The following is a 23,188-nucleotide window of genomic DNA, read 5'->3' as shown; positions in this document are numbered from 1 at the left end:
TATGGTCCCAGAATGCCAGCAAGTCTTTTATTACGGTATGCAACACTTCAGTATGTTGCTTGGTATAGAGACATACATCAGCTAAACAACTTTTATTATGTTCTCAATAATCTGTGTGAAATATACAGGAAATAAACAGCTAATCCTTAATTAGAAACAAGTTTTAGAATCTCTAGAACGCTTGAATTAGCAAACATAGTTATGCATGAAAGTTTTCTGCATCCGCCTAAGACCTCCTCATGTTCTGTATAAGGTCAGGCAACGAAGAAGAGCGTAGATAAAATTAAGGAAACGGAGGAAAAAGAAGGAAGGAAATGTTTTCTTGAAACATTAAATTTCTTGAAACATCGTATTTGAGCCATTGACGGCAACAACATTAAGCGCGTTGATTTACTGTATGATTTACTGTGGGATTTACGGTGGGACGTAACAGGAAGGATTCAGCACAGCTGCTTGAAGGAGCCCTCCTTCTTTGGGGCTGATCTATATTCTTTTCTGCCCTGCATTCATCTTGGTTTAGAAAACTAAGTTAAAGCATTAAAACCTTTGCAGTCAATCCTTAAACGAGTGCTGTTGTGATTGAAAAACAAACTTCATTGCCGCGAGCGAACTGTTTATAGTCACCTACAATCGCGACAACATCGCTATGGCCGAGAAATTTAAAATAGGAATAAAAGCAGGCGGGTCGATGTGACCCATCCTATCATAAATAAAGTGCGTAATGAATAATTAGGAATAAGGTTGCGGAGACGTTATGAGGTGATTATGAGTACATGACTTTATGAGCTTATGAGGACCTTGTGAGAACACGACGAAATTCCAAGTAGCATTACAGGCAGACTATCCACGAATTCCTTAAGTATTCAAAAATAGTGATGGATTCTGGCGAAGAACGCGCCACTGCCTGGTTTCTGACGCGGCGCAAAGCATGTAAAATGTAAACATGCTGTATTCCGCAGCATCATGTCCGGTTTTACGAGAGGCGAATTACAGTGCGCATAAGTTCGCAAATTCCTTTACAAAGGCGGCTACTCATGCAAACAAGAACTTTAAGGCTACTATTTGTTTCAGCGATGTCTGAATGTAGCAAATAACGCTTACTTAGTAAGCATTTACACGCCAGTTAAGCTAACTTGTTTTTAACGCACCTCCCAAAACCCCTGTACATCCTTCTTTAGCTAGGGTTAAAGTTAGAGTTTTGGCTTTTGAAGTCGATTTAGGATAAGTCAAGCGAAAGTCGGCGCTAATCTTTTCTGCGCACCCGTGGTGACAACACCACGCCTGCAAGTGAACATTAGAAAGCTTGCGAACGGCGAAGGCTGTCCAAATATCGCATGTGCCGACAGTGACCTTCAAAGATATGATCTGCCAAGAAGACAATTAGAATACTGAAAGGCTGAGAAGTATGAAGCCACTCTAAAGAAAGAAGTCGAAAAAGAAACAAGAGACCCAGAAGTAGAGAGGATGGGCACCTTCAGAGAAAATTGCTCGTCACTTCTTAGTCCGCCACTGTATAGCGTGCTTTCTGCCACTTTTCTTCGACTGGTGCTGCTTGCGTAGGCGTATGAAGTTTCCAGTGTGCGATTGCAAATGCTAATTATGCACAGTTGTGACTTTGAACGCACAGTGCCACAAATACACTGGACCCTTCAAGATCACTATCAACTGCCACGAGGGTTTCCTAGTTTTATAGGTAGAAAACGGGTTCTCAGGGTGGTTTCGATCTGCCTCTTCTTTTTTTTTTACAGAAACACGACCTTCTCCTTATGCTTTAGAGAGATCAAATCCTTCTGGTTCTTCTGGTTGGTATTCACTCATTCTTTTATTTTCTTGCACAAAAACAATAATTAAATATTAATATTGAAGAATTGCATCATGACGGTTATATTATGTTACTTAGTCAAAAGCTGGTGTTGTCTAAGAGAAAATGACTTTGGCCGACAGGCATAGCCGGTTCAAATATCTATACCTCCTTTGGCCTGTGCACCTGATTCCATACCAAGGATACCATTTTAATTCACCTCCCTATAGTGTAAGAAAGACATTTCACACGTATAACTCATTACATTACGTGTTGGTGATAACATTAGAAGTCTTTGATGCCTTTACAAAAGCTTTGTTTTAATTTTTTCATGGTTGTGTTGCCGGACCACTACAAGTCTCTCTGCTGATAACCAGACACCTCTTCGGGTCCTCTAGCAGGCGGTTAGATATTTCTCCGAAGGAGCCAGGAGATTTGTTTGAGAAATTCTCCAACTGTTTCTTTTGCTCACATTTATTTATATTACGTCAACGGCTAGGGTCAAAGTTGGTTGATATGGATATCTTGCTAGCGGCGACTGAAAGTTCTCACCTGCAAGTGACACATCTATTCTCTTCAAAATCAAGTCATGTTCGTTATCTGGTGGAGGCGCTCTGCTTACTCATTAGCTCAAGATTCGATTGGAATGTCAGATAGCCAGTGATTTTTTTATGTAGTATAAATGTAAGTATTTCAGTCGTTTACACTTAGTAGAACGCCTAATTTCTGGGTAACGGAAATGAAGACTAAACAATGCGTGTAGGAAGGATTAGCTTCCAAACATATCTTTTTGGTACTGCTGGTGCTCTCCTGAACCGAGTTTGCCTGTCGTTCTTGGAGGTGGGCCACTTGTGCTACTGTACATATGGTATGTGTACCAATATGTTTTAAAGAGAATAAACATATATTCCTATTATTGGACCATGAAAATTGGTCTGATGCTCACTGGCCTGCGGCGATCGATTTACCACGATATCTTGGTTTAAAAATACTACTGACAATCAAAACCTCAGGCCGCCGCGGTGGCTGAGGGGTTACGGCGCTCGGCTGCTGGCCCGAAACACGCGAATTCGATCCCAGCCGCGGCGGTCGAATTTCGACGCAGCCGAAATTCTTGAGGCCCGTGTACTGTGCGATGTCAGCGCACGCTAAAAAAACCCAGGTAGTCGAAATTTCTGGAGCCCTTCACTACGGCGTCCCCCATAGCCTGAGTCGCTTTGGGACGTTAAACCCCCATAAAAGAAATTAAACCTCTTTTTCTTACAGCACCCCTAGTAACTAAAGCCTGTACAACAAGAGTGTCTTCAAGAGAGAATACGTTTTAGCACAGCACCTAAATGGGACGGAGGAAGCACTGGAAGGATTACATAGAAAAGGACCCATTGTAGAAAAAAGATATTCCAGCAACGCCTCTCCTGTGCTCTCCATTTGCTGTGCTAAAGGTATTCCGCCTTGAAAACATGAACCAACTAACCCTAGATCAATCACTGCTGTAATACAAGAGCGTCATAAATGTGCAGTGATGAAAAATTCAAAATTCACGCCAGGACCACGTAACCCAAAAAGCGATGGCGTCCCTAGTGGAAGCCGACCTGCAACAGTACTTACATTGATGGTCACAGTGCGAAAGTCACTTATGAGCCTCATGTACCTTGGTGAAGAAAAATTTTGGCATGATCAAGGTTTTTATAAGCGTGCTTGATACTTTTTCCAGGAAAGAACGGCGAAATGAATAAGAAGGAGAACAGAAAACACAAGGCAAACAACAACAAAAACAAAAGAAATCGCAGGAGTGATAAGAAGCAGACAAGAAAATCACAAGAATTAGTGTGATCATCAGAAATCGGCGGTCATGGAAGACTTTGACCGAGAATAAATCTTTTCTTTTTATAGTATTTTCGTTTCTTTGGTCGTCATTTTGTAATATGCATACGAAAATTAAGAAGCTTATGCCGGACCTCGAGGGGCTGTGAATTATGTCGAAAGCAATAGGTATGAAAGCAGATGCACAGGAAACTGTTGAGTAGTAATTGAGTTGAATACGCTTTTGGTGCTAATAGGTAAAAGTAGAAGTTTCTAAAAAAGTGCCGAAATCGAAAGGTTGGCGCTGCCCAGACAGTGCTATGTCAATCAAGTGAAAGACAAGGAGTGCATCACGCATAACGATGGCCTCCTGGCCTGCTAAAACGACATAGCGGCAAACTCAAGACTATGGGGGACGCGGCGTGCTGAAGAGTTACCACTACTACTCCGCAATCATCTCACTTGTTTCCTTGCAAACGTGGTGGATTAAAAGCACTGAAACGGAAATATAGACTAAAACAAGCGTTTGACGGTGCTGGCAGCGTGGCTGAGGCTCGTGTCTATGGTTCAGGGAAGACATTTCTCTCGAATTTTATTCGACTCCCTCACCTACCTTACGACCAACCGCCCTTGCTTTTGGAATTTTAGGATTGTTTTACACGGCCTGATGGCTGAGTCGTTAGGGCGCTCGGCTAGTGAGCCGGAGCACCTGGGTTTAAACCGGGCCTCGGCAGCCGCGTTTCGATGGAGGCGGAACGCAAAAAAAAATGCCCGTGTGCTGTGCGTTGTGATTGCATTCTAAATATCCCAGGAAGTCAAAATTATTGTTGAGCGTTCCCCTACGGCGCCAATTTTTCGTTTTCTTCTTTCACTCCCACCTTCCTCCATTTCGTTACGGCGCGGTTGAGGTGTCCACCCATAAGTGAGACAATTACGCCTTTGATTTCCTCAAAAACCAATCTTATGATGGTCTCCGAGTGTCTTCCTGTCCCGAAGTGTGATATCGGTCCCCAGGAAACTGTGCAGTGTCTGCTGCGACAAAGGAAAAATTTAAGCTCTGTGAAGTCATGCTAAGCACTATGATGATCATAAATTCGTGTAAGTATTGCCAAAGTTAGCAAGCGGAAGTGATCAGCTTTGGTAGATTTATTTTTTTATGATGTCGCAGAGAGAGAGAGAGTGAGAGAAACAACTTTATTGCCACAGAATGTCGAATTTAGCGCAGGTGGGCTTGGTGTGGCCCCCAGGTCGGGGCGACTTCCTGAGCCCACGAAACGAGTGCCCGTTGGATGGTCTTGACTGGCCTTCTGAGGAGTTGGTTCCTTCGCTCCACGGAGGGAGCTGGGAGTAAGGTTCGTGGGGGTAGGGGGCGATTTTTCTCTGGTTACAGTTATGGTGTCGCAACACCCAGCCTCCTGTTTTTAACGTCGATATCAACTGCGATCTTCGAAGGCGAGAGGGTTGTATGCGTATAAAAATTTTCTCCCTGCTCCGTGGGTACGTGAGTTTTCAACATCCTGAGTATATAACAAATTTAGTTTTTTCCAAGTGCGCTCAGCAGAGTTCTCTGGTAATGCTACGCACCTAATTTTGCTACTTTCTGCGCATTTACACTGAATGCCAGGAAAACAGATCATGTAGGACATAGTAAAATGAACCGGCTCTCTCACTGCCGTTTATAGCTTTACAAAAGGCGGTAAGGTCCGAAAATGAAGGTCGAGAATAAAAAAAGAAAAAATAATAAATTAATACCGATTGTGAGTCAGTATTCACTGATGAATAATTCGCTGAATTTAAAACAAAATGCTTTGAGTGTACGCAACAAGGATAAACAAAATTTTTTCATGCCAGACATCTGCGATGTGGCCCTTTATTTAAGCATTTTGGATCAAACGCCCCTAATATAGAAGGATTTCCAATATGGTTCTGCACTACAGAATGCTTCACGTCCGGAGCGTTCAGCGGCCCATTCAGAGCGCACAAAAGGGAAGGGAACATAGACAGAAAAAGACATTTGTGAAAATGGTGAACTCTTCAGAGCTGTTATAATATATTAATAATAATTGGTTTTTTTGAGGGGGAAAGGAAATGACGCAGCATCTGTCCCATATATCGGCGGACACCTGAGCCGCGCTTTAAGGAAAGGGATAAAGGAGGGAGTGAAAGAAGAAAGGAAGAAAGAGGTGCTGTAGTGGTGGGCCCCGGAATAATTTCGACCGCCTGGGGATCTTTAACGTGCACTGACACCCCCAATCTCAGTTTTCGTGGAAAGCCGAGTCAAGTTTAGACATCATGTCCTAATTCTTCTTGTTTTTAAAATATTCGTTAAGGACATTATTAAGCAATTCCGTCTAAAAGAAGATCCGAATGACGGGTTTATTCAACACCATGGTTATTAAGAAATTTATTTACCCTTGACTAAATCGCTGAGTAATTCTGGAAAGCACGCAGTTGTCGCAAATGGAGTTCATATAAGGTTTATGACAGAAATAACGTCTGCGAAAATATAAGGAAATAAATGGCTAGAAAACAAAATATCATAAGCCATGAATCGTGCAGAAATGTCGAGAAAAAATTGGCCTCTAAAACAACGGCAAAAACTGACCGGGCAGTTACAAGTGGTTATCACGAGATTCAGCGACAGCTTTTAAGGTACTATTACCTTACGATATAACAAGGTAGAGAATATGTGGGCGACCTCACATCTGTGTAGTATTAGGACAGTCTTTATTTTTTCTATACATAGTCTTTTTTGTCTAGGTCTCCATTCCGACGCTCTAGAAGAGCAGCGGCGCCGATGATCTTGGGCGGGGATTTTCCCACCAGCTGCCGGAAATCGACCGCGCTACAGTCCTACGCTCTCGCCATACCCTCCCTCCACCCTCCAGGGCGTGGTCGGTGTTTTCAATCAGTCAAATGGACTCAATTACACTTTAGCGTCCATATGAGGTAGGCCTTGGAGTTTTGGTGGGCCTCGGGGCTGCTGTGAATCCAACGGGGATGGCTGGATGCCAGGTTCCGTCCTCAGCGACACGGTAAAGGAACGATTCAGCAACCTCAAGCAAAGGTCACGTGATGGTGACAACGCCGGTGAATAATACAAGAGCAGATTAACCGGGCACTGACACGAACTCTTTATTCTGCTGGCTTGAGGCGGCGTACCAACTAGCCTTCTCGGTGGTCGTCAAAGAGCACAATCAGGAGCGATATTGATTGTGCTAAATTTAAACCTGACGAAGAACTTTAGAGACCAAGAGCGGCAACGTGCGCAGAACCAATCGCGCGCATCTACAGTCTTTCTCGACAAACATGGCTGCATCTCACGTCATAAACAAAAATGAAAAGTCCGCAATCATGACAAAGCTTCTCGTCAATACAACTTTAGAGTTCGTCTTCCCTACATTAGACGCACATGACTAACTTTTTTCTGTCATTCCTCGTATAAATTTACACAACGCTTTCTCAGAAAACAACATCGGCTCATAAAATAGCGCTTAAAATATGCGCGATGCAGGAGCTAGCGCATATTTCTTTAGTTTGTAAAGTGTGCTAGTTGTGAAAACAGATCAAGTGCCTTTACCCGCCGCGGTGGCTCAGTGGTTAGGGCGCTCGACTACTGATCCGGAGTTCCCGGGTTCGAACCCGACCGCGGCGGCTGCGTTTTTATGCAGGAAAAACGCTAAGGCGCCCGTGTGCTGTGCGATGTCAGTGCACGTTAAAGATCCCCAGGTGGTCGAAATTATTCCGGAGCCCTCCACTACGCCACCTCTCCTTCCTTTCTTCTTTAACTCCCTCCTTTATCCTTTCCCTAACGGCGCGGTTCAGGTGTCCAACGATATATGAGACAGATACTGCGCCATTTCCTTTCCCCCAAAATGAATTATTATTATTATTGTCAAGTGCCTTTCTAGTAAAAATTCGAAGAGACTTAAATTCTTGTCAACTGATCTACCATCTCAATTCTGAAAATGAACGGCACCACATTTGTTATGCCACACTTTCAGGCATGTAAACAGCTCCTGGTAATGTTTGGAATGAAACAGAAATTTCGCGCCACTGACAACGCAAAGCTAATGTTATGGTTGGACTGTAGAAAATTATTTACCTCTTTAAAACTCTTTATAAGAAAAGCGGCAGTGATTATCAGTTGATAAAGAGTTCTTTGCAGGAACTGACATCGCACTACCTAGTGCCATATTTATTGTAACTATAGTGAGTAATATCGGATGTCGAACTCAAAACCATTTTCATGCGACTGTTTTGTGAATACGAAATCAGTCATTTATTTTGCACTCTTCTCCAGCATAAATTGATTAAAGCCGTTGTTTTACGCATATTCAGCGGAATATCGTTCTGAAATCACGCAAACCTAAGGGATAATATGCAGAAATTTTCCAGCCAAATCGTACCCACCTGCGAAACATTTTCGATACGGAAGCCGAATGTAGGATCCGAGCCAAAGCTGCAGCAAACAGAGCACGTTCGTACGTCCCACTCGTTAGACGAACGTCCGACCGTCAGAGCTTTTGGCTCCAGGTATTTCACCAATGTATTTTGTCTCGGCTGCTCTCCCCCGTTGTAATGCACTAAACTAAGGGCCTTGAAGGGTAAATAAATAAATGACGATGGTGATGAGGTGTTCAAAATCTTCACATTCCTAACTTTTATCTTTTAGTTACGTGCTTCCAAATGTTAGGCTGCACTAATGACCGTACAAATAAGCTGCTAGTCAAGAGAGAGAAGCGCTCGCTTATATCACTAACGGTAGCATTATGCAGGCGCTCAGGAAGGTGTGAAGACAGCCTATACAATTTAATGCGTTGGAAGGCTAAAGTGGTGAGAACGATTGTTTTGACTTGTCGAGCAGATAAAGCAGAGAAGGATGTGAGCGTTAATGTCCCGGCACGTAAAGCGAAGTTATCTCAATGGACATTGGGCCGCTGTCTAATTGAAAGATAACCAACTAATGACAGCGTATCCTAAAGGGGTCAAAGCAGGTATGACAGACATTACAGGCCTGCCCTTGTCGAAAAGTGCGAGCTGCATGCATAGCAACCAATAGACATGACCAGCCCAAAACCTAGTGTGGATGCACCGCCTACTATTCAGTTTTCTATGTATCACTGTACGTCGTAAGTCTTTATTGAATCGCTTTTATGGCTCCCACTTACTCTCCAGCAAAATAAAAAGCAAAAAAAAACATTGTTTTCATAGCACTATACGAGCGACCTCCTGTGTAGTTATTGGTAGGCAACTTAAACTCGAAGAAAGAGTGCGTTTTTGTTCATATAAAAAAAATCAAGAAATCATTCCTAGCGTTAAAAAAAAACCTCTAATAACGAATCTGTCAGTAAATCTGCCGGCAATGGGCCCATAATCGGAGCTGTACTATGCAAAAATAAGGCCATAAAATAAATTTTTTGAAAAACTTTTCTAAGAGAAAAAAGTGGGAGCGCCCAACATTAAAGCTTGGTAGCGAACGCTCCAGATTATTCCATGTTTCTTTTCTCTCTCAAGGAAAGCACATGCGAGACATGCTCTATCGGCCATAAAATTTTGCAAAAGCAGAAGCCTCGTGGAAACGATCGAAGCATAAATTTTAATAGATTTCTACGTCCGCTGCAAATGTCACACCGGATAACGGATCTTTGTTCGCCCATCGCTACAAGCTCAAGCGGTTCTGGTGAACATTCACCAGCCAATATTCTGCTTTTAGTCAACTGAAAGCTTCTTCTGCATTTCAACAAGCGAATGAATTTCAGAGCTGAGTTAAGAAAAGAAGTTTGCTCGCTCTGCTTGACAGTGACAGATGATCAAACTAGCCACAACGCTGTGATGACCTTTAAACACTCAACTACGTGTTTCTGTGCTGATGCCTTTGGTCTCCTGTTTTGTTTGCATTTTTAATAAAGTTACAGATTATGGTGTCCAGAAACAGAGTTGTGTGTAGCATTACCACGTCCCAATAGAAAAAAAACACGGAACTGACACTGAGGGTGTAATTAAATTTACAATATACCTAATCTAAGGTAATAATTTATATATAGCTTACTGGCCTTTGCTGCCATCATGGGAGCTATGTAGACGTCATGAAGTGCGCGTACTGTTGCTCTATGTGACGTGCTGATTTGTACCACCTAGTTTGGAATTGCTCAGAGTTCCGCAAGAGACGCCACTACCTCGCCGCTAAGCATGGTTTTCCAACCAATGACTAGGAATTAAGTGCATTGACCAGAGTCAGAGTTAATGGCATCGGAGAAGATATTGGCAAATATGCTAAAATAAGTGGCCTCTACAAACCAGTGCAGAGCGTGGCTTGAGCACCCAAGCCGCCGCCCCTCCCCTTTATTTAATAGTGTCCTACTTTTCTCTTCCTTAACAACTAAATTCTAATGTGTACCTCAAGCCTAAGTTTCTAAATAAACAGCTCATTCGTCATTTATTTGTGCAATTTAAAGAACGCTTCCTTTGGCGTTTCATATAACACTTAAGACTAAACTTACATTTGTTTCATTAAACGGCTAAAGAACATGACCAAACAAAGATTACTTGATTCCGCGTGCCTGAAGGTTTCTTTGTGGCTTCCTATTCACTAAGGTTGCTCGTAGGTACTCTTCTAACAATTAACTGCTGTGGGCCGCGAATCTGTACTCGCAGAATCTTCATTTTGTACTTTTAGAAAAAATTTACTTGAGCAATGGTAGCCATCTCCGAGCAACAAGTGACACTGGGCAAGAACTGAAGGATTTGAGTGAACATACATAGTAACAGAGGCAATCCTTGAACACCCGACAACAGTGTTGAGTTACGATACTTTGGGACTTGCGCGGTTAGAAAAGAGGGCGTACTTAGGAGAAAAGATAGCGTGCACACCAGCCTCAGCTCCGCTACGTATTTCGCTTGCTTATTGTGTTTATTCGCGCTATTTACAGATAATGTTTTTGTGATATCCGATAAGAGTATCCTAAAATGATATTCTGTAAATGACATTCGTATTGGAAGAACACGCGTGGTTCAAGTTTAGGCTTATTAGCGCTTTGTTCGAGCGCGTCCGCTATCCAATCATGCCGGATGAGTTTGGAGATCTTGAAGTTCGCCTATTTAGTCAACTGCAGTACTAAATACCCACGCATGAATGCCACAAGGTGGCACATGTGGTCTAACGCGTCCAGAAGGGCGAACAAGAGCTCCTGAGGGGTATGGCTCGTAAAACAGCCAAAGCTGGTAGGGAAGCTGATTGCACTGTCCGTGCCAAAAAGGCAAGAGTTTGAAGGAGCTGGCAGGTTAAGTGGAAAAGCGCCTTGGGACACTGGGCCCGCTGTCCAGATGAATGACAAGCACATTACAACGCAGGCTTCTCAAGCCATGCAACCAATCAGATATGCCGTCTGTACAATCGATTTTGAAAAATTAATGAATGCCAGTACAAAGGCACGTCCATCTAAGGAACCTACTAACGTTCGAGTGCGGTGGCTACCGATATGAGCCCTCTTATCATCTCCTACCATTTTTATGTTATTTATTTTTTAATATCAGGAGCAGACGGTAGTAGACAGGAGTAGATAGCGTTGCAGATTGCTTTGGTTTTTACTAGGGGACATTACGTCAAATGTGCATCTCAGTGCGGGCACAAATATAATCATGAATTGTTACTTGCTCAACAGAACTCATAATGAGATTTCTATGTTGTTGGAGGGGTAACAGCTTATATTTGAATTAGCACCATTTAAAATGGCTGCCTTAAAATATATTTAATGAAAACCCTCCCTCTGGGAAAAAAGCTTAGTGTATAAGGTTAAATGTTTTAAGGCACACTGTCATCAACATTTTCTCGTTTTCACTCCTCCCTTCAAAAAAGAAAAACAGCTGCAGTGTGCTTTGTCGCCCTATAACCTTTGGTAATCCAAAAACTGTCGAGGCAATAGAGCATTATTTTGAACAAAATCTTGGTACGTAGGTTGGAAAGGTCATGTGAAGAAATGCACTTCTGCTCATCCATTGCTGACAAGCTCAACAGATTGCCTAAAAAGTGATGAGGAAATTTTTCAATTCTTTTGCCAGTGGAAAACGGCTTTTTTATTGCCGCCAGCGACTGCATATAACAACTATGCTAGAGAAAAAATTTTGCTCCCTGAGCCTCACAGCGAAAGATAAGAAAATTCTCAGAAAAGATTTCATTTATGTAGGTGGGGCTGACGCGTTTTCTGTCTACTCTTTAAGGCTGTCAATCATGCGGGCCTTCCAGAGTCACAGCAACATGAAGAGAACATATGGCACAAGATAGCACAATGCTTTCGTGCAGTGGCCACTGAAGCCATTACGAAAAAACCAGGCGCTAACAAACAACGACACAGAAGGCACAGAGCGCTTTCCTGCAACTACAATAATTTTTATTCAGAGGCTGCTATATATTGTTACGGGAATAAACGCCCCGGGCACGGCGTACGCCGACCAAGTGCCCTGCGCGGAAGAAGAGGAGGCGCGCGGAAGAGCGAGCGCGCGCAGACGAAGATAAAGATTGGGGGCCGCCGGAGCTGTTAATTCGGCTCTCTCCGACCTGGTGTGGTTTCCTTTGGGCGGGACCGTCGTCCCGTTGGCATATTTTGGTGGCAATGGTGTGTTCTTTTTGTCGTTTTTCCCCTGGCCCTTTACCCGTTTTCCCCCTGGCCCTTTTCGACAAAAAAGAACACAGCAAACCCGTGGCAGTACTGTATGTGCATCGACTTTCAAACGGGATTAAGAAAGTTGCTGGCAGGCATGGCATTCGTGTCATGTTTTCGGCTGTCGAAAACAGTCAACGTTATGCCCTGCGATTCAAGCTAAGGCGGAGGTGGGGGCGAAGAAAAGAAAATTAGGATGTGCTGTCAGACATGTGTCACTGTATGTCGCGTGCAAAGTGGGCACAGTGTACAATATGCCACTGTCTTGCGGAAAAGTATACATAGGCCAGAGTGGTCGATGTTTGAATGTGCGATGTTTGAACTGATGGGGCATGGCGGAGATTTGGGAAGAGGTAACACTTCAAACAATATGGTGCTTCATTGTCGTGACTGCAGCAAGCGCAAGAGGAAATGTTCCCTCTTTTCCAAAACGTGTTCTTTTTCGTCACCAGATCATGTAACACGGGAGATAGTTGAAGCCTATCATATCTTGAAAACGGGGCATACATATTTTAGTGACCCTTCAGTGTGCTTGTCCGGTGGAGCGATAAGTTTTTTGAAAGAGCGATTGAAAACCGCGTGTTAATCTTTTCCTGCACATCGGTCGGTGCGTGGAGTGCGATTACTCCAGGTTTGTTTCGGTTTTTGTTGCATATATAGAAGCCTATGAATAAAAATTTTTGTAGTTGCGAGTAAGCGCTGTGTGCCTTCTGTGTCGTTGTTTGTTTGCGCCTGGTTTTTTTTAATAAAAAACATATACCAACCAGCTCAGTTTTCTGCCTTGTTGCCACTGAAGACAATCTGTTCGCGCCGCCACGGGTTTGAATCCCACTTGCGGCAATATATATATATATATATATATATATATATATATATATATATATATATATATATATATATATATATATATATATATATATATATATATATATATATATATATATACATATTTCTACGGCGTCCCTCATAGCCTGAGTCGCTTTGTGACGTTAAAGCCCACTAAACCACTAAACCACATGGGCGGTACCATCGAGCACGCCTATGCTTACAAAATTCGCATATAAAGGCAATGCAGCCGAGGTGCCCGAGTGCATTATCACAGTCTATTTTTCATGTTTCGCGGGCTTCCGTATAAACTTAAAATGAACTAATTTACTAAGCATGTGAAAATAGATTGCCCTCATTAGACGTTTTCTTTCGGAAATTTCAAAATTTGCCACTGGACTTCTCGTCGAAAGCGAAATAGCTAAGTAGTAAGTTTGTTACTGTACATTAAACTCTAGAAATGAATAAAGATGGAATTTCTCTGGCTCGCTACTTAGGCTGGTCAGCAACACGGCTTAAGTTGCTTTTTTATGTCGTGCATTGGTGGATGCTTTTCCACTGAACAAAATTATTCGGGACACTAAAATGCTTCTTCTCATTACGATTTATAGCCGATATATATTTCAGGAGGAGTTTAAGACTCCTTATCCAGGTGGTGACACAGACTACAAACTTTGTTTTCATTGTACTGTCCAGGCGATCTCCTTTGCAATTACAATAAGAAACATAACCTAGAAGAAAGGTATAATTTAGTGCATACGCATACAAAAAATGGGGAGTCTAGGTCCTTGGTGAAACTGAAAATGTAATAATGTGACTGCTTTTACATTAGTAGGAGATGAGCCTTTATACAAAGCAGTGTGAAATTAAAAGGCGTTCAGAAATGATAATTTATTGAAAAACAATCTTCAAATGAACGGGCGTTATGCGGCACGATTAAAATTTTAGAATAAATACTTTCAGATTAATCTCGTTTTCATTCCCTTTCTAGGGAAAATAAAATACAGTTTAGGCATGCGCAATCAACAAATACACATTTGGCACATCAATATCCCGTAGAAACAAAGCATGAATTTTGATGAGTGTTCGATCGGTCGTACTCTGGAAATGTCAAGGAATTGATGTCTGCTCTTCCTTCTCTTAGAGATTGGAGCTCTTGCCAACGAAACCGATGAGCTGATTTTGAGCTTGTCGCAATGGATATGTAAATATGTGTTTCAGCGTCAACCGCATATAGAGCTAAATTAGCAAGTAACATTTTACTCGCTGAGCATGACAACGCCAATAGAAGAAAAATTTCCAGAGTGCTTAGCAAGGCCTTTGGATAATGTTATTGCAGTGACGCACTTGCTCCTGAGAGTCTACATTCTTGTAAAAAGACGCGCAGTTCGTGACCACTGATGAAGTTGTGCACAGTGCTAACTTATCCTGGAAGAGAAACGCTGAATTTAAACTAGAATTAAGAATGATCTAATCATTTACTGGCAACACTCTGTTAGGGATTCTGACGGCTATTGTCCAAATCTTCAGCGCCTTGTGCATTGCACTAACACTGTGGTACAAATTAGCATTTATAGAAATAAAGGGGTGGAGGATATGGAGGATATGCCGCTTAATTGCTTCCGCAATTTTAAGCTTTCTTCGCGCTTTATCTTCCGCTGAAAGTGAGCGCAGAATTTACACAATATATGGAGGCTAGCTGGGAAGCTGTGCTTGTAGCACGCGGGATGTTATTGTCTTAGCTAAATGGTGCTCACGTCGGAGACCAACTTTCTTGCTCCAGAATGGCGCTAAGAATAATGTCCAAGGTGTCAGGTGCAACATTGAACAGCAGCAATTAAGTGTGGACTTAAAGATGAAACCCTAAGTACTTTACAACTGCCTCTAGTTGAGCTAGTTTGTGAACGGAGAACCTTGCCAGAAAAACGTAGGCAGATAAAGGAAAGAATGAGAGAATATAATCACCCAGAGCTCCGTTTGGTATTCGTTCTTTTTGTTTTTTGTCTACGTGCTGCTTCAATTCAAATAATTATTTGTACTTTAAGACTTTCTCTTAATAAACTTCGGTAGATGAACCTTTCTAATGCTAAAAAAACGTATTTAATGTGTAGGTTGAAAATCGCTTTGTTCAGTATATCGGTTCATGGTTATTTAAGACACGTGACTGTCAAGTGGCATGCCGAAGTTGCGAAGATTAACGCACGCCGTATTTTAACAATGCGCAAACGCCTACTTCTTGAAACAATAATCATCTTGACACCAGGCCACGAATCTCTAAGCGGCCATCAGCGCGTTTACACGGGCCCCGACAGAAGGCTCAGTGCCCCCAATGCCGGTCCCACAACCCTACAGTGAGATCCTTACCTACCGCAAAGTAAATCAACGAATCCACTCCTTACCACACAAGAAGCTGACGGGGAAAAACCCGTAGATTGGAGGCGGCTGCAGGTGGATGTCTATCCACATACCAGCCTTTTATAAGACATAACACCCTACATTATACCCAAGTGCATTCCTGCTTTGTGGGGGACACCCTACACTGTATCAGAGAACATGGGTTTGGCAAAGATGTGGGAAGAGCCAAAAATCCGAAACGCAGCAGCAGAAAAAACAACCATGCCGCCGGTGGGATCCGAACCGCTTTATAAGTAATTTGCTTTAAGCGATCTATTAATGTAAATAATATTATCCCACTGATAAGCACAACAAATAAAAAAATAACGTTCCCCTATCCACCTTGGTTTCGGTGACGGTTGGCTCCCTTTATAAGTTTGTCAACCGGGCCCCTCATTTACGTTACCTTGTCTGCTAATAGCTTAACGAGGGTCTTGGTTCTGGCAGTCTTGATCCCACAGGTTGCTTAAGGGGGCTCTTGTACAGTTTCCGCATTCGCCGTTAGATGACGTTTCACGTCACGCTCGCGGTATTACAGGACGTGCTACGTCCGCCGCTATGGTCGAGGGTGGCGCTGGTGAACACTCTCAAGGTTCGCTTACACCAAATAAATATAAATACCCACGAGAGCAGCAGAGTGGACAGCCGTCGCCGTAGCTCATTCGGTAAGAGTACAGGACGCGATATTTGGAGGTGGTGGGTTCGGATCCCCCCGGCGGCATGGTTGTTTTTTCTGCTGCTTTATAAGTGATTTGCTTTAAGCGATTTATTATTCTAAGTTATATTATCCCACTGAGAAGCACAACACATTAAAAAAAATAACGTTCCCCTATGCATCTTGGTTTCGGTGACTGTTGGCTCCCTTTATATATATATATATATATATATATATATATATATATATATATATATATATATATATATATATATATATATATATATATATATATATATATATATATATATATATATTATTCAAGGTTAAGGCGAAGGTCAAGGCTTCAGCGATGGCCCGGCTTTTGAAGCTTTGCCCGTGAGGTAGAGCTTTCCCTCTTCAACGCCTGACCGTTAAGTCGTTAAGTAGCGTTCTTCAGCGAGAAATACGCAATATCACCTGGTGCACGATGTTATGTTTGTAGAAAGTGAGGTCTGTGCGGTGTTTAACGCGAAACTGGACCGCTGCGTCGTTGTCGTCCTCTAGGCCGACGAATACTTGCAGACGTTTCAGGCTGCGCTCGACGCATTCACGACGTCTGCCACCAGAAGCTCAAATTGCTTTTTTGATACGCCCCCCCCCCTTTTTTTTTTGTCGTCATCTAGCCTGCGCCTCTACAAAGGCGGTGTGGAGAGTGGAGTTCATAAGATACAGAGGGCGGTAAAGAAATGCGTTTGTGTAGGAGGGCGGAGGTATGCTTTTTATGCACTGGCAAATAAAATGGAGCGTAGCCAGCGTAGGTAAAAAAAAAAGCCGCAGTAAACGTAGCCACGCTCAATGTGGCCACAGATTTGAAGAGCAAAAACAATGCAGTGGGCACTGGCTGCGTAACTCAAAGTAACGCTAGTTGCCTGGCTGTGTTCAGCGTCGAAGTAGCAGGCAGGCATGTGCCTGGAAGCGATAGGCAAGCCGAAACCCAAAGCACCGATATTGGTCGCCGGAAGGCGTTTCAGGTCGGTCGCACCAGCGCGTGTGCAGCTTTTTTCACTAAAGGTGGCCAGATCACAATATGTTGTGGCTTTCCTCAATAGATAAAGGGTGCATGCGCGTTGCGCGGACTAGGACAAAACGCAGGCGGCGACTAGCAGGTTCGCAAAAAGTGTTTGGCGTAGAGGTCTGTGTCAAAATAAGCAGCAAGGCGGTTCTAGTAAAATGAAAGGCTACATATCTTTTACTTTCAGTATGTTCCCAGCGCCCAAATATTGTTTTCATCAGATCACATGGGCGGAGTTCTAGATGCCCGTGTACTGTGCGATGTCAGTGCACGTTAAAGAACTCCAGGTGGTCGAAATTTCCGGAGCCCTCCACTACGGCGTCCCTCATAGCCTGAGTCGCTTTGGGACGTTAAGCCCCCATTAAACGATAAACCACGTGGGCGGTACCATCGAGCACGCCTAGGCTTACAAAATTCGCGTAAAAAGGCAATGCAGCCGAGGCGCCCGAGTGCATTATCACAGGGTATTTTTCATGTTTCGCGGGCTTCCGTATAAACGCAAAAAGAACTAATTTACTAAGCATGTGAAAATAGATTGCCCTCATTGGAAGTTTTCCTTCGGACATTTCGAAATTCGCCACTGGACTTATCGTCGAAAGCGAAATAGCTAAATAGTAATTTTGTTACTGTACAATAAAATCTAGAAATGAATAAAGATGGAATGTCTCTGGCTCGCTACTTAGGCTGGTCAGCAACACAGCTTAAGTTGCCTCTATATGTCGTGCATTGGTGGATGCTTTTCCATTGAATAAAATTATTCGGGACACTAAAATGCTTCTTCTCATTACGATTTATAGCGGATATATATTTCAGGAGGAGTTTGACTCCTTATCTGGGTGGTGACACAGACTACAAACTTTGTTTTCATTGTACTATGCAGGCGATCTTTTTTGCAATTACAGTGAAAAACATAACCTAGAACAAAGGTATAATTTAGTGAATACGCATACAAAAAATGGGGAGTCTAGGTCCTTGGTGAAACTGAAAATGTAATAATGTGACTGCTTTTACATTAGTGGGGGATGAGCCTTTATACAAAGCAGTGTGAGATTAAAAGGCGTTCAGAAATGATAATTTATTGAAAAACCATCTTCAAAAGAACGGGCGTTATGCGGCACGATTAAAATTTTAGAATAATTACTTTCAGATTATTCTCGTTTTCATTCCTTTCCTAGGGAAAATAAAATACAGTTAAGGCATGCGCAATCAACAAATACACATTTGGCACATTTATATCCCGTGGAAACAGAGCATGAATTTTGATGAGTGTTCGATCGGTCGTACTCTGCAAATGTCAAGGAATTGATGTCTGCTCTTCCTTCTCTTAGAGATTGGAGCTCTTGCCAACGAAACCCATGAGCTGATTTTGAGCTTGTCGCAATGGATATGTAAATATGTGTTTCAGCGTCAACCGCATATAGAGCTAAATTAGCAAATAACATTTTACTCGCTGAGCATGACAACGCCAATAGGAGAACAATCTCCAGAGTGCTTAGCAAGGCCTTTAGATACTGTTACTGCAGTGACGCATTTGCTCCTGAGAGTCTACAATCTTGTAAAAAGACGCGCAGTTCGTGACCACTGATGAAGTTGTGCACAGCGCTAACTTATCCTGGAAGAGAAACGCTGAATTTAAACTAGAATTAAGAATGATCTAATCATTTACTGGCAACCAACTGTCAGGGATTCTGACGGCTATAGTCCAAATCTTCAGCGCCTTGTGCATTGCCCTAACACTGTGGTATAAATTAGCATTTGTAGAAATAAAGGGCTGTAGGATAAGGAGGATATGCCGCTTAATTGCTTCCGCAATTTTAAGCTTCCTTCGCGCTTTACCTTCTGCTAAAAGTGAGCGCAGAATTTATACAATATATAGAGGCTAGCTGGGAAGCTGCGATTGTAGCATGCGGGATGTTATTGTCTTAGCTAAATGGTGCTTCACGTCGGAGACCAACTTCCTTGGTCCAGAATGGCGCTATGAATAATGTCCAAGGTGTCAGGTGCAACATTGAACAGCAGCAATTAAGTGTGGACTTAAAGATGGAACCCTAAGTACTTCACAGCTGCCTCTAGTTGAGCTAGTTTGTGAACGGAGAACCTTGCCAGAAAAACGTAGGCAGATAAAGGAAAGAATGAGAGAATATAATCACCCAGAGCTCCGTTTGGTATTCGTTCTTTTTGTTTTTTGTCTACGTGCTGCTTCAATTCAATTAATTAATTGTACTTTAAGACTTCCTCTTAATAAACTTCGGTAGATGAACCTTTCTAATGCTAAAAAAACGTATTTAATGTGTAGGTTGAAAATCACTTTGTTCAGTATATCGGTTCATGGTTATTTAAGACACGTGACTGTCAAGTGGCATGCCGATGTTGCGAAGATTAACGCACGCCGTATTTTAACAATGAGCAAACGCCTACTTCTTGAAACAGTAATCATCTTGACACCAGGCCACGAATCTCTAAGCGGCCATCAGCGCGTTTACACGGGCCCCGACAGAAGGCTCAGTGCCCCCAATGCCGGTCCCACAACCCTACAGTGAGATCCTTACCTACCACAAAGTAAATCAACGAATCCACTCCTTACCACACAAGAAGCTGACAGGGAAAAACCCGTAGATTGGAGGCGGCTGCAGGTGGATGTCTATCCACATATCAGCCTTTTATAAGACATAACACCCTACATTATACCCAAGTGCATTCCTGCTTTGTGGGGGACACCCTACACTGTATCAGAGAACATGGGTTTGGCAAAGATGTGGGAAGAGCCAAAAATCCGAAACGCAGCAGCAGAAAAAAACAACCATGCCACCGGTGGGATCCGAACCGCTTTATAAGTAATTTGCTTTAAGCGATCTATTATTGTAAATAATATTATCCCACTGATAAGCACAACAAATAAAAAATAACGTCCCCCTATCCACCTTGGTTTCGGTGACTGTTGGCTCCCTTTATAAGTTTGTCAACCGGGCCCCTCATTTACGTTACCTTGTCTGCTAATAGCTTAACGAGGGTCTTGGTTCTGGCAGTCTTGATCCCACAGGTTGCTTAAGAGGGCTCTCGTACAGTTTCCGCCCTCGCCGTTAGATGACGTTTCACGTCACGCTCGCGGTATTACAGGACGTGCTACGTCCGCCGCTATGGTCGAGGGTGGCGCTGGTGAACACTCTCAAGGTTCGCGTACACCAAATAAATATAAATACCCACGAGAGCAGCAGAGTGGACAGCCGTCGCCGTAGCTCATTTGGTAAGAGTACCGGACGCGTTATTCGGAGGTCGTGGGTTCGGATCCCCCTGGCGGCATGGTTGTTTTTTCTGCTGCTTTATAAGTGATTTTCTTTAAGCGATTTATCAATCTAAGTAATATTATCCCACTGATAAGCACAACACATTAAAAAAAATAACGTTCCCCTATGCACCTTGGTTTCGGTGACTGTTGGCTCCCTTTATATATATATATATATATATATATATATATATATATATATATATATATATATATATATATATATATATATATATATATATATATATATATATATATATATATATATGTATATATATATATATATATATATATATATATATATATATATATATATATATATTATTCAAGGTTAAGGCGAAGGTCAAGGCTTCAGCGATGGCCCGGCTTTTGAAGCTTTGCCCGTGAGGTAGAGCTTTCGCTATTCAACGCCTGATCGTTAATTCGTTAAGTAGCGTTCTTCAGCGAGAAGTACGCAATATCACCTTGTGCACAATGTTATCTGTGTAAAAAGTGAGGACTGTGCGGTACTTAACGCGAAACTGGACCGCCGCGTCGTTGTCGTCCTCTAGGCTGACGAATACTTGCAGACGTTTCAGGCTGCGCTCGACGCATTCACGACGTCTGCCACCAGAAGCTCAAATTGCTTGTTTGATACGCCCCCCCCCCCCCCCTTTTTTTTTGTCTTCATCTAGCCTGCGCCTCTACAAAGGCGGTGTGGAGAGTGGAGGTCATAAGATACAGAGGGCGGTAAAGAAATGTGTTTGTGTAGGAGGGCGGAGGTATGCTTTTTATGCACTGGCAAATAAAATAGAGCGCAGCCAGCGTAGGTAAAAAAAAAAGCCGCAGTAAACGTAGCCACGCTCAATGTGGCCACAGATTTGAAGAGCAAAAACAATGCAGTGAGCACTGGCTGCGTAACTCAAAGTAACGCTAGTTGCCTGGCTGTGTTCAGCGTGGAAGTAGCAGGCAGGCATGTTCCTGGAAGCGATAGGCAAGCCGAAACCCAAAGCACCGATATTGGTCGCCGGAAGACGTTTCAGGTCGGTCGCACCAGCGCGTGTGCTGCTTTCTTCACTAAAGGTGGCCAGATCACAATATGTTGTTGTTGCTTTCCTCAATAGATAAAGGGTGCATGCGCGTTACGCGGGCTAGGACAAAACGCAGGCGGCGACTACCAGGGGCGCAAAAAGTGTTTGGCGTAGAGGTCTGTGTCAAAATAAGCAGCAAGGCGCTTCTAGTAAAATGAAAGGCTACATGTCTTTTACTTTCAGTATGTTCCCAGCGCCCACATATTGTTTTCATCAGGTCACATGGGCGGAGTTCTAGAGGCCCGTGTACTGTGCGATATCAGTGCACGTTAAAGGACTCCAGGTGGTCGAAATGCCGGAGCCCTAATAAAACTCCTCCACTACGGCGTCCCTCATAGCCTGAGTCGCTTTGGGACGTTAAGCCCTCATTAAACGATAAACCACATGGGCGGTACCATCGAGCACGCCTAGGCTTACAAAATTCGCTTAAAAACGCAATGCAGCCGAGGCGCCCGAGTGCATTATCACAGGGTATTTTTCATGTTTCGCGGGCTTCCGTATAAACGCAAAAAGAACTAATTTACTAAGCATGTGAAAATAGATTGCCCTCATTGGACGTTTTCTTTAGAACATTTCGAAATTTGCCACTGGACTTATCGTCGAAAGCGAAATAGCTAAATAGTAATATTTGTTACTGTACATTAAACTCTAGAAATGAATAAAGATGGAATTTCTCTGGCTCGCTACTTAGGCTGGTCAGCAACACGGCTTAAGTTGCTTTTTTATGTCGTGCATTGGTGGATGCTTTTCCACTGAACAAAATTATTCGGGACACTAAAATGCTTCTTCTCATTACGATTTATAGCGGATATATATTTCAGAATGAGTTTAAGCCTCCTAATCTGGGTGGTGACACAGACTACAAACTTTGTTTTCATTGTACTATGCAGGCGATCTCTTTTGCAATTACAGTGAGAAACATAACCTAGAAAAAAGGTATAATTTAGTGCATACGCATACAAAAAATGGGAAGTCTAGGTCCTTGGTGAAACTGAAAATGTAATAATGTGACTGCTTTTACATTAGTGGGAGATGAGCCTTTATACAAAGCAGTGTGAGATAAAAAGGCGTTAAGAAATGATAATTTATTGAAAAACCATCTTCAAAAGAACGGACGTTATGCGGCACGATTAAAAGTTTAGAATAAATACTTTCAGATTATTCTCGTTTTCAGTCCTTTCCCAGGGAAAATAAAATACAGTTTAGGAATGCGCAATCAACCAATACACATTTCGCACATCAATATCCCGTGGAAACAGAGCATGAATTTTGATGAGTGTTCGATCGGTCGTACTCTGGAAATGTCAAGGAATGGATGTCTGCTCTTCCTTCTCTTAGAGATTGGAGCTCTTGCCAACGAAACCCATGAGCTGATTTTGAGCTTGTCGCAATGGATATGTAAATATGTGTTTCAGCGTCAACCACATATAGAGCTAAATTAGCAAGTAACATTTTACTCGCTGAGCATGACAACGCCAATAGAAGAAAAATTTCCAGAGTGCTTAGCAAGGCCTTTGGATAATGTTATTGCAGTGACGCACTTGCTCCTGAGAGTCTACATTCTTGTAAAAAGACGCGCAGTTCGTGACCACTGATGAAGTTGTGCACAGTGCTAACTTATCCTGGAAGAGAAACGCTGAATT

General features: G+C 42.8%; 1 long non-coding RNA gene across 1 annotated transcript; it reads left to right on the top strand.

Annotated features, from left to right (window-relative positions):
- The first annotated feature begins 1,448 nt into the window (after nt 1-1,448).
- LOC144135277 (uncharacterized) lies at nt 1,449-3,696 on the top strand. The gene is made up of 2 exons (XR_013315431.1): nt 1,449-1,802; nt 3,516-3,696. It is a non-coding gene; the product is annotated as an uncharacterized LOC144135277 (long non-coding RNA).
- Nucleotides 3,697-23,188: the final 19,492 nt, after the last annotated feature.

Source organism: Amblyomma americanum, chromosome 5 (genome assembly GCF_052857255.1).
Source record: "Amblyomma americanum isolate KBUSLIRL-KWMA chromosome 5, ASM5285725v1, whole genome shotgun sequence".
Lineage (NCBI taxonomy): Eukaryota > Metazoa > Arthropoda > Arachnida > Ixodida > Ixodidae > Amblyomma > Amblyomma americanum.
Note: the sequence above shows the minus strand (reverse complement) of the source record. Positions and strands in the feature narration are given on the sequence as shown.